Source organism: Cyanistes caeruleus, chromosome 8 (genome assembly GCF_971803275.1).
Source record: "Cyanistes caeruleus chromosome 8, bCyaCae1.hap1.1, whole genome shotgun sequence".
NCBI lineage: Eukaryota > Metazoa > Chordata > Aves > Passeriformes > Paridae > Cyanistes > Cyanistes caeruleus.
In genome coordinates this window covers 17,749,946-17,762,443 of record NC_141708.1, presented here as the reverse complement: position 1 = coordinate 17,762,443, position 12,498 = coordinate 17,749,946, and the positions used below count along the sequence as shown (strand labels likewise).

General features: G+C 42.8%; 1 protein-coding gene across 4 annotated transcripts in view; it reads left to right on the top strand.

The window, feature by feature from the left end:
- The window catches only part of C8H10orf71 (chromosome 8 C10orf71 homolog), a 42,386-nt gene that overhangs the window by 14,316 nt on the left and 15,572 nt on the right, over positions 1-12,498 (top strand). Inside the window, exons 1-2 of one of the 4 annotated variants that reach the window (XM_086900381.1) lie at positions 6,279-6,609; positions 12,286-12,490. The exons of 1 other annotated variant lie outside the window; for it this stretch is intronic. The gene's annotated coding sequence lies outside the window, so the exon portion shown is untranslated. Of the gene's footprint in view, positions 1-3,574; positions 3,851-6,278; positions 6,610-12,285; positions 12,491-12,498 lie in introns of those variants that run through there. 2 more of the 4 variants (XM_086900384.1, XM_086900382.1) reach the window with 2 other exon arrangements.

Sequence of the window (12,498 nt, the reverse complement as noted above, 5' to 3'; positions counted from 1 at the left end):
GATACCAGCCACTTTAGTACATTTCGTACAGTGACTTTCAGTCCCAGGAATCACTTTACTGCTAGGAGTAGTCTCTGATTACCTGGGACTCAATTAATTAATCATTATTAAGGGGATTGGAGATGGTTTTTAGGCCTGGGGGAATTCTTAGGGTGTTTTCTGATGGCATCTTCCTGTCTACCCCACATATATCACCAACTCCATTTTCCAAGTTCAACTACAGGGAAAGTATGAAAACCCATCCCTCGCTGCCCAGTTCACCCAATTCCCTGGACAGATTTTGCCATGGACCTTTCAGGTGGGTACTGGGCTGTGCCAGGCAGCTCAGGTGTGCTGCACAGGGAGGAGCTGGGAGCGATTCCTGCAGCGCAGCAGCACAGAGGAGTTCTGTCTCTGAATTCCCTGGTTCCATTTCCTCGCTTTTCTGCAGTGGTTGCTTTCCTGTTCCTCATTTGGCTCCTTTCTTCTCAGTCATTATTTAGTGCTGTTCTGCAGAGAAGCACATTTGCTATCTTTCAGGCCAGGTTTTTAGCTGTTCTTGGCCTTGCTGTGTTTGCATGAATTCCTCCCGCTAACACTGATAATCTCACTGCTTGTTAATCTTCCATTCCTGACATTCAGCAAAAGCTTGAACAATTACACATTGGCTTTTTCTGAAAGGATGGACATGAACTTCTCGTTCTGTCTCTAGTGCTTTCTGGTTTGCTGAATGCTGATTTTAGATTGCTTGCTTTTCTTAAGCGTGACTTAAAGTCATATCACTTTGGAGAGACAGTATTATAATTACTCGGATTACTGGAATGAGAAATGCAAACAGCTGAGTTGCTTCTTGCAGTTAAGGGGTGTGCTCTGATCTGCTGGTGGACTGGAAGCAGGTTAGGCAAGTGTGTTTCCTGTGCCTTGCATACTCCTGGTACCTGTTTTTCTGCCAAGACACGCAAAAATTAAATATTTTTCAAAAACTTTGTGGTTTCTAATAATTCTTTCCTGAGAACTAGGAAGAAAGTTGGTTTGAGAAGGAGGAAGTGCAAATTTAAATTTCTTCTCAGTCTGATTCATATCTGGGCTGAAAACTTTTCTCCTAAACCAGCTGGCCTCCCCTTCACTGTCCACTGGTGCTCCAGTGTAAAATCATACAGGGGGATATTTTGCACCCCAATATCTTCTGAACACATTTTTCAGGACTTCTGAGCTTTTGAGATAATGCAGGTATGTTTTGATACTTCATTGACTTCTGAGGAATAAAATTGCATTACAAAATTATTTTCTTCTGCTATGCTTCACTCTTTCTTCTTCTTGGCCCACAGAAAGTGTATTCTACAAACCAGAAAATGAAAACCCATGTAATTCAGGGAACTCATTGGATTACAACAAGTTTTAATGTTTTATCCTTTCTCTCTTCACCCAGAGCTAAACACACATTTGTACCACAGTACCTCTGTAGTACCAGCCGAACTGCAGCACAACACAACTTCCTCTTATAAAGCAACATACCACAACTTCCTCTTGTCATTCCCCATCCTCTGTGGGGAGTCAACCCCGCTCACACTGCCCAAACCCCATCTCTCAGCTGTGAAGGAACCTGGGACAGGATAGGGACAGTGACTCTGTGGAAACTTCCACAGGAATTCATCCAATGTGTTGTGTAAAATGCAAAATACTGCATGAAATCTGGATGGAGGAATGTGGGGCTGGAACAAATATCATGCTGTCTGGTTCACCTTGTCTGTGGTGGGGTGAGAGAGTGCAAAGTACTGAGATCAGCCATGTGACACCTCTGGATTGACTAGACTTCTAGCTGCCTGGGCTCTCATACGATCCCCTAAAAATAGCCCCTTATGGTTCCCATCATTGTTTGTCCAGCTATTTTAATTAGCCTGTGGTCTCTGGTTTTTGCTTTGCAGTTTGTAATTGGGAAATATTTACACTAGGCCAGTAACCCCACATTCTTCCAACCTTTTCTTAAATTTGATAGATTATAGCTATGTTTATAAATTACCTAATGTGTTCGGCCTAGTATCTCTAAATGTCACTGGCTTCTACATAATGTTTTTAATGAGAACTAATTTTAGATTACTCAGACTATTTACAGATATTTTTTCCCACATCTGATATGTCACAAGTGTGCTCATTTCTTAAACTTTAGTTGAAAGGCTGGTTTATTGCATGTCCTGGCACAGGCTGAACCTGTCCTGCAAACTGCAAAGTGCTGTCAGCTTTTGCTGGCATATCCTGATGAGAAGGGAAAGATTTCCATGGAAAATCGATGCCCAGAAGCCAGATAGGTACTTAGCATGTTTTTTGGCTATTTAAGGTAGTGCAAACCCTTTGGAAAATGGGCCCAGGTAGAAGAGTGCTTTGCAGGTTTAATCGTTACTCGTAGATTAATTTAGCCCTCTTCTGCTGTTTAATGCTCTCTGCAGTTAGTTTCTTTATTGCCACATCTATCTTCCACTCTTGGCAGAGTGTTTAATAGTGAAGCAGTTATGCAAAGGCATCTTTCTGGGGTTCTTCAGGTGCAGTCACTGTATGTGAGATGGATGTGTTACTGGTAAAACATGACTGCTCCTGACTGAAATGTCAGTTTGATTTGGGGGAAATAGGCAGGATGAGCTTGTCACTGGCATCCTTGCCAAAAGTGTCCCTGAGGCTGTGTTTTTAGCGTCCTTCTAGTCTACATTCTGTCCCCAAAAGCCAAAAGAGAGATGCTGAGCCCCAGACTGGTGCCATGGTCGGGCACTTCACAGAGTTTTAGGATGAGTGCTCCAGGCTGGAATCCAGACAAGTTGTTTCTGAGTCAGCTGAGTCTGGGTGCTATTGATGGCACAGCAGCAGGAAGAGGAGATCAGGAGATCAGAAATTCTTTTAAATTTGTATTTAAGGTCTTATTCACAGATGGACAAAAAGATGGTGGAAGCAATGTCTGATCATAAATGCAGTCAAAGCCAAAATGTAGCAAAGTTTCTTGGTTTCATAAGAAATCTGATTTCAGAGAAGAAACATAACATTTTTTATTTTTTTTTTTTTAGGAATTAGTATCTTTTATTACTTTCTGATGGCAGGATGAAAATAATTGTGACTTTTTTTATATTAAACACCACATTATAAAATTATGAAAGATGGAATTAAGGAAATATTTCTTTTTGTTGAGTCCTTCTCAGATTTCTTCCAGAGCTTCCTTTTGCAGAGACGTTTTACTTTGCTAGGTTTCATTCAAAGCTTCAATAAGGACTAATAGGGAAAAAATGCAGTGGCTTAAAAAAATTCCTTGTCAGAAATCTAGGAGTCCTCAGAGTTGGGACCAATGAACTGCATCTTCTGGCAAGGTTTGAACCCTAAGGATTAGACCTGGAGAGAGGCTGTGGATGAGACCTGCATCTGTCTCATTGCACAAATTCTACATAAAGGGTGGATAAGCAGCTCTTCCAGAGGGATGGAGAAATGTCCCCAAGGAAAGAGACCATAGGACTGCTAACAGTTCTCAGGTACTAGGGACCTTTATGTCCTCACATACATCTCCTCAGCTGGGTTTGTCAGGACAGAATCTGGTTCAGACCAGGATGTGTAAGGGGCTGCACACAGACAGAGAGGAATATGACCCATTTCCCCTGATACCGTGTGCAGCATATAGAAGGAGGTGCTGGCAAGAAAATGCACCCTTGATCTTGTTCCCCTTTGGGAGAGAAAATACCTGAACAATTCCCTGCTTCGCTGCTTTTGTATGACCCAGAGGCTGCTCTGTCCAGCCAACATTCTTCACTTACCTACACACCTTGTCCAGTGCCCAAAGATCACATTATTCCACTCCCTGTGATAATAGTCAACAAATCATTCAATCTGTGGCTGCCAGGTAAGAACTGAACCTGCGTTGCTCTGCTGAACAAAAAGTGCTGTAAGCAAACAACTGAAAATTCAATATAGTCCTATTGCTCTCATGGGCTCCTGAATAGACCCCTTGCTTGTTAATGCCTTGAGAATTATAAAACATTTAATTTCTGCAACCAAAACAGTTTGGTGCTTGAGTTTTCCTAGTCCAGGGTGATGTTTTCATATCTGTTTATAATCAGTTCCACTTTTTGGTTTCCATGTACCAGGGACTTTTTGCATGTGATTGGTGCATTGACCCCTCGGGGTCTGCATATTGCTTCTCTGGGATTTGCAGCTAAGGTAACAAAGGAAAAAAAACTGTCTCTGTCAGTAGGGCAGAATTCCATTTATTTCCCTGGAGAGAGTGTTGGGATAGGATACAAATCAGAAAAGGCTGAAAGCAACTGCTCTTGCGTAAGGCTCTCTTGTCAGAATTCTCAGCATTGCCAAGCATATGAAGTTTCAAGTGTGTGTGTGAAAGATGGAGTTCATTATGCATGCAAACATACAGGCATTTTCCATTGACATATTCGTGCAAATTGCATACTGTTTTCATACAAGTTTAAAATTTCAATCCAAATTTCTGTCTAAAAAGGTCCAGTGTGATCTGTTATTTCTCGACACTCACTGAAAGAAAGCAGCAGGAATTTTTTGCTTTTTAAATTTCCTGGGAGCAGGATAACAACATCTAAGTGCCACTGGGTTGTGTTTCCTGTGTGTTACTCAGTAATTTTCCCCAGAAGTGGTTTTATTTTAATGGCAGGCCATCTGATCCCAGAGTCTCATCTGAACACTGAATTAGCAAATATTTATTGTCACAGTATTTGAACAAGTTTTATGCCTATCCCAAGATTTGAGCCCTTCAAAGCTGGAGTCTGTGAACCACATTTATCCTGATGAATAATGTTAACCCCAGTTGCTTTCATGTGAGAGGCCTGTTTTGGATTTTCCAAGCAATCAGCCAACCTTCCTGCATTAGCAGTTACCATTTCCACAGGGATCGTTCTAGTTGTGATTCAGCCTCTCAGCAGTTCACAAGTTCAGGGCTTACAGAAAGCAGGGCTATACCTGCCTCTCTTCATAGACAGCAGAGATAGGTTTATTTTTAGCACAAGTATTCCAGAAATACATTCCTCCCCTCTTTAGAAATCTGTGGGAGAGACAAACACACATACAGACAGTTTTGCTGACATTAGTGGCAGTGGGTGCCTCAAAACTACCTTTTCCACTGTCTCTTGTAATCCCAAACACCTTTTTCAGTGTGCACCAGTTCTCTCCATGTCTCAGTCCATAGGTGTCATGACTCATGATACAGCAGACCTTTGTGTGTGAGGGCTCCTACAGGTGCAGAGTGTGGGCAGCTGTTGGAACTCTGTAATTCCAGGCCAGAACTTGGCACTTAGAAGTGCCCTGTTGGTTGGCAAAACCAAAATTCAGTTTGGGATTAGTTAGGAGAAATACTTAAGCACCAAAAGCTCAGACTAGGACTTCAGGAGAGTCATCTTTGCAAAACCTCCTGCTGGAATCTCAGGTTAAAAGTATACCTCCCTCAGGTCGGGAATTCAAAGCAGAAGGTTGCTTTGGAGAAGGCAGATCATTGTCCCTCCAAGGAGGGGCGAGCCTGGGCTGCTCTTGGATCTCAGGGAGAATTAATTTATCACAAGTGTCCTGGTGCTTGGAGATTCTCAGGCAGCAGAAACTTGCTCCAGCTCTTTTTAACATGCAAATGACCACTGGGCTCACGTGGAGTCCTGCTCTGCCATGGAAGCAGGAGTTGGGCTGTAATCACAGGAGATCCTGCTTTTCATTTTGCTGTAGGCTATAATTCAAGTCCAGCATGATGCTGAACCCCAGGAGAATCCATGACTCCAGTAAGGAGCTGTGCACATCCATTGTTCAGATCTGCAGTACAAAAACATAGCTTGTTGACTTCATGGCATATTTCCCCCACTATCCAACACCCTATTGCAGTGCTCTGAATAAACTCCAATGCTGGCATGTGCCTTCCAGCAGGGTGGCTGATCTTGTGTGCTTTGGAAGGACGGTGGAAGAGGTCCTTACTCCAAGAACTCCAAGAACACTGGCTACATGTGTCCAGCCTCGATGATGAAATGAGCTATTTATGAAAAAGCACCCATAGCACAGCAATGTGTTACTCGTGTGCATATGTACACAGTATTTTTAGTGGTGACCCTAATAAACACTTTGCCTCCCACCTGTAGGTACAGAACTGCAGTGCCCTAAGGTTTGATTCACTGGCAGCAGCAGGCCCATGGCACAGCATTGCTGTCTGTGTTAGTTATCTCTGAAGAATTACCAATGGCCAATCTGAATGTAAAAATAGCTGATGACTGTTTGTTTCATCTGTCGGTTACTCGACACCGCGTGGTTATTCCAATACGTATGTTTGCCTCTTCCCCACCATGATCTCCGTTTGGTTTCCCCTTGCCTTATAACTACTTAAATACATTTTACTAACTTCAGATTCCTTGCTCATTTCACTTCACCTGGCTGAGCAGGTCTGTGAGGGCTCAAGGGCTCGCTCCTCCACTTTTATTATTTTATTTATTTTTCAGTCATCGTTTTTATTAAAATAACCATGTTCAGAGGAAGAGTCTGACACACATAAATAATGGGAACTGCTAATAGTAAGCAGGCTGCTCTAAAATGTGCTGGGGCTTTGACTTAAGGGAAGAAAGCACAGCCCTGCATTGTCCCTATCAGGAAGCTGGAGCACAGAAGGTAAGGGGGAAGCATATGGGTATTTTTAAAACAGGAAAATTGTGGAAATGGTGGTTTCTGAGTGTGTGAATGTGTGTGTACTCAAGGATCAGTAAAGTGAATGATCAGATAGGAGAAATCAAACAGCAATTTCAAAAAATTAAATATTTTCTTCAGTGGTTAGAGGTGAAATGTACTTTCATTTTGTCCAATTTTTTTTCTTTTTCTCAGAGAAATGCAGGATTGTCTCTGAAAGTGTGTGTGGAAAGAGATATATACACAGATTTGTTTGCAGTGAATACTATTTATGACATGTAATTATTTTGCAAAGGGGCATGATCTTAAAAGAGCACTAAATTGATATGAAGCTGCATTTAATTCTTGCACATTGTGCTGTAAGCAACTTTAAGGAAGTTTAAGTTTAAATTTAAGGAAATATAAATGGGTTTAACTTTCCAGGTGATTACTGCCTACAGATAAGCTACTCTTTAAAACTTCAGTGATTTGTATAGGGTTTGGAAGGCTGTTGGATGTTTCTTTTTTGGGAACAAATAGGAATAGAATAATTTAAATATTTTATTAAAAGTAATTACCTTACAACAGAACCTGAAAAAGTAAGATAGTTCATAGCTCACTAAGATAGCACTAATGCAGTGCTAAGAGGCCACTATAAATGACTGTGACTACAACTTGTATCCAGTTTTAATTGTTGGAAGATTTCTTAAATGGCATAGGCTTTTCTTACTCCAGTTGTTGCAGAACTTCTTAGTCTGCTATCCCAAGGAACTGCATTTTATTAGTCTAGCTGCAGAACTCAGTAGCAAAAAAAGAACAGAAATAATTAAGATTGAGCCTGGGAAGCCAAACTGCTTATACTTTTTTAAATGGCTTGTGAACTGGCAATCTGATTAAGTCTGAATAGAGAAAAGTTTTCCAGCAGCAGACCAAAGTGACTGGTTCACACTGAATTTGTACAGTACCAGCTAGAGGGCTCCTCTCTAGTCGTCTGCCATTTCTAGGAGGGAGGCAGGGGAGAAGGAAAAGAGAGAAAAGAAGGACAAATAAGCTTTATGAACAGGATCAAAGTCTGTGGCTCTCTTCCTTCGCTTCTTCAAGGAACTGACCACTTAAAAAGCAAATGTCCTCAGTTAAATGCTTGAAGGATGAGGTCTGTGACAAATACTAAGATGTAAAAGATTCCCAGTACACTGGAGCCTCAGCTACATTTCTCCATCCTTCCATGCTTGTCATTAGGAAGGTAATTATATACACATTCTCAGCTTAGTTACCAAAGCAGTTGTAACTTGGCCGCAGCTGGGTGGAAGTTTGCAGGTGTAATTGCATCCCTGCACTGTAAGCCAAAAGCACATGGAAATTTTGCTCTGTAGCCTCTTATTCCTCCTACCTGCTTCTCTGAAATGCTTGTCTCACCTGCACTTGCATTACTAGTGCTGTGGAAAAGGTCCACAAAACTGTTAATCCCTCTATGACTAGAAACAAAGTGAACTAACGCTATGAGCAGTATTGGGAGAAAATTCCACTCTTCTGTATCAGTCTTTCTTTAGTCCAGCTGAGTTACACACAGGGAAAGTTGCTGGCAGAGGCAAATTCTGCAAGTGGTTTTTAGCTGCAAGCTTGCCTGCAGCTGGGCTGCCAGGTCACACAGAGCTTTGGCTACCCCGAGCGAGAGGGTGAGTTCATTGCTTTTAGAGGTAACTCTGCACTGCTTGAGGTTGTGTTGCAATTTGGGATCAGCTGTCTGGGAGCCGGCTGACAGCTGTGTGGGGAAAGGACCACAGTGAGAGCTGCATGTCTTCACTCAGAGGGGAACTTTACCCTTGAGATAAGGTTGTTCTTCTTTAATCAAGCCTGTATATGCTTTTGGGTGGATCAGTGATTACTTACACATATCTCAAGTTGTGTGTGCATACATATGTATACATGTGTGTGTACACGTATATATTATATGTGTATATTTGTGTGTCTGTTGAGCTTGCTGTGTTATGACTCTTTTGCTGCTTGCCAGGTTTTTATGGTTTTCAAATGTGTGTGGTGGAAGAGACTGCCACCAAGACCCCTGTGCTTTAGCAGTCTCAGAGAAATTAAGGCAGCATTGAAGCTGTAGGAGGACAACTCTTACCTAGAAGTAAGGTCTCCCTTGGGTTTCCCTGCCAAATGATCCTCTTTGGACAGGAATAGAAAGCAGCTATTTAATTATAGTTCTAGGTTTCTTTATCATCCATCACCTGTGCTTGAAAACAATGATATTTAAGAAGGCAGTAGATAGTAATGATTAATCTAAATCATCTGGTAACAGTCAGACCCATCTTTTTATGAGCCAAGAAGGTCAAATAGGGATGCATCTTTATTTTCAGCCTCTCACATAGCCACATCCCATTAGTTTCAAGGATGCTTTCCCTGTTACCTACACACTGTGTCAAAGGCTGTTTTGGGGACTGTGACAAGGCCATGACAGTCAGGTACACAAAGGCCACCTAATTCATACTTTCCATTTGCAAGAGACAGATATGAAAAAAACCTGCAATATTTTTGTAAGAGTCTCTCAAAGTGATGTATGTGATTAACATTTGGCTACAGCTTAACATGCAAAGTCAGCTAACAGCAGTCTCTGGCAACTTGCAGCTACTGCAGATCCTCAGTCTCAGATATGCCTCTGTCTATCCACTTGACCTGGACGAGGCTTAAGCTGTCATACCTCAAGGCCAGCTTGGCTTGCCTATCCATTTCATTATAGACCCATGTACAGTTTTGCAGTCTTCTGATGGCATTTGTTGTGTTGAGGTGTATTTCATGTGTCCCAGTCTTTATCCTTTGCATATTTCAAAGCACAGGGCTTCATTGTGCAGAAATTGGGATAAGTGCCCAGGACTGCCCAGGATGCTGCTGCAGAAACATCATACTCAGAGGGAACTGACCTCTGCAAGCTGTGTCAGGGTTTGTGCTGGGGCAGAGGGGCAGCACTCCTTATCATGATATTGTTTGCTGAGACTCTTTGTTTTGACTGCTCTGCTTTGAAGTAGTGATGTTAGGACTTGCTCTGTCTCTCCAAAACTGAGAAATTAGTCTTTCACCAGGCTTGTGAATTGAATGAAGCCATAGACAAGTAGCTAGAATTGCCACCTCTGTGTTGTGTGTGGGAATTGAGGAGAAGGGATGGGAAAGGAGAAGTAGGTGGTGACAGCAGTAGGCTGATGAGGCTGATGGTGATGCTATTATTTGTCTGCAGGCTTCTTCAGAAGGTCTAGGGAAGCCCAGTGCTGACAGCATCATTGAAGTTGTTGAGGGACTGACTCTACCAGAGTCATCAGAGTCTATCTCTTGGGGAACAAGTCTGGATTCTGCTTAAAACTCTTGATGTTTCTTTTTCTGTCTTTTGCACATATTCTTTACAGAGTAATCATAAGAAACACAGTAGCAAGTGCATTAACTGCGAAAGAATGAGGAACTGACTTAGGGACACACCATCAAATCATAACAATCTCTGAATAGGGAGTCTGCATTTCCCAGAGCAAAACCAAAACAGCTCCTGTGCACAGTGCAGAAAGAGAGAGCTGGGAGGAACTGTCATCTTGTTCAGGATGAGATTTTTCTCCTGGCTTTTGCTCCTCAAAAGGAGGAAAGAAGTATGGCCTCAGAGATACCTGGGGCAAGGGTGAGTGGCTCCCCTGCCCTCTCAGAGTCCTCCCATAGATGTGTAGCTGTCCCATGGCCATGTTCCAGATAGCAGGCAGAATGCAAGCTACAGCTTTTGTCCTTCAAAAGGAATGGCTCTGTTATAATCACAAAAGGTTGAGGAGCAGTTTGTCATCAGAGGAGAGATGTTATGTGAAAAGATGGTTATGTGCTTGAGTCATGTGCTCTGGCATGCACTGAGTATTGCCCTCCCTGCCACACTGCGTGCTCAGGAGCAGAGCTCTTGGCTGCATTTGAAAGCTATAGCAAGGTGTAAGTAACAAATGGCTCTGTTCCTGCAGCGTGAGACAGAATATTATGAAAACCAAAGCCTCCACCTTCTCCCTCACCTCTGATACCTACGCCTCTTTGTCTTTGGTAACATGTGGTATATTGACTGTCCCTAAATCCTGTGGAATTCAGTGGGTGAGAAAACTGCTTAGAAGTTGGGAACAATTTTGAACCTAGCACATTTTGAATTCTTTTCATAATAGAAAGCAGATTGAGCAAAGTCTTTGTCCAAATCTTGTAAATATCCAGAAGATATAAAGAAAAAGAGCAGATGAGACTATCAGTAAAAGAATAATCCTTTTTTTTCTGCAAGCCTGTTATTTCCTGAGACTGTATCCTGTGTGGTGAGTGTGGGTCAGACTCTCCTTGTCGAGAAGCCTAAATGGTGTAAGTGTAAACTTGACAATGCTGATGGTATCAGTAGGTTGGGGCTGATGAGCAGAGGGCAGAGTAAGTGGGGGATGGTTTCAGATTCCCCAGCCTGAAAAGAGAAGTGAGGCATGGCTTGTTGCTAGCTGCAGATTTCCTCGTGTAGGTCACAGAGGAGAATATACCTGCCTCCCATTTGTGTCTAACATTCTTGTTGATATCATTACAATTTTCCCATGACAGGGACTGGGACAGTCTGGTGTGCTCCTGATAAATTATATTTATTTTCTTGACTGTATATTTTATTTCCCTTCCCTCTTTGTCATCTCCCATCTCTAGCCATTTCAGTGCTGTGATACTCCATGGCATTCCCGCTGCTGTGGGAAAATCTCCTTTCTCTGAAAACTCAAATGCTTTTATCAACTAAGTCTTGCTTGAAACTGAATGGAAGAAGATGAATACCTGTCTCATCAGCCAAAATCCTTCCAGTGCTCAGTGAGAGCACTGTACCATTGTAAGGTGTCAGCTGACACCATCAGCTCATGAGGAAGGCATGAGTTTTAACAATCTTAGGAAGATTTAGGTATCAAGCACCTGAGATGAAGCAGAGATCTTTGCAGTCAGTCACCTCCAAATCTGGCTGGATTTTGCTATACAATGTAATGCCAAGCTACAGCATCATACTCAGTTGAAAGGGGGGTCGGGGGCGGGGTGGGGCTTGAAGAGATTAAAGTACCATGGGTTATGAAGGGCATTGGGAAGGCAGATTTTTGCCTTACCTGAGAAAGGTTAAGCTCTTCTTCTGCAATTCAGAAAACACAGATTTTGTTCCCTGCCCCGCCACATATGCCCTCTTTGATACTGGGCAAATCAGCCACTTGAAGCTGAGCCTTAGCTGCTGGTCTGAAATGAGACACAGATCCTGCTTGCAGTGGGAGAGTTTGCAAAGATAAATAGCCACGAGGTGTTCATGTACCATATTGCTGGGGAGCTGTATAAATATCTTGGTGTATGGTGGCTGACCTAGTTACAGACAGTGGCCTTTTCCAGGCAGACATTTAATGCCAAGAAACACACTGTTTGGGTTCAGTTGCTTAAATGTCACTTGTCTGTGCTGACTTCAGGTCGTGGGAGGAGCACCATCCCTTTTGCCTTGTGTTTCTCATAGATTCGTGCTGTTTGTCAAGTGCTGCACCTACCCTTGGTCTGTGTCAGTCATGTGCTCTGTGTGACTTCCCCTGTCATGTCTGCATGCTACTGGCTCTTCAAAGGCACTGAACCAGGAGTGGCAAGAAAGCCTCGGTCCAGATACAACCCTTTCTGAGAGACATCTCCTTCTTCCAGACTTAACAGGCCTGTTGGCAGGATGGGGCATTTGGAGGACATTGGGAAAGGCAGTCCGGAGACTGGCTGGAAATAACTGCTGGGTCTTTGCCACTGAACCAGAAAGGGAAAGGTAGAGACACTTGCAGTCTCTGTTCCTCCCATTTTTCTTCATGTGAGGTCTTCATCTTCCAGTGTTTGAAGCTTTGTGGTCTGAGCTGGAAAGGTAAGCGT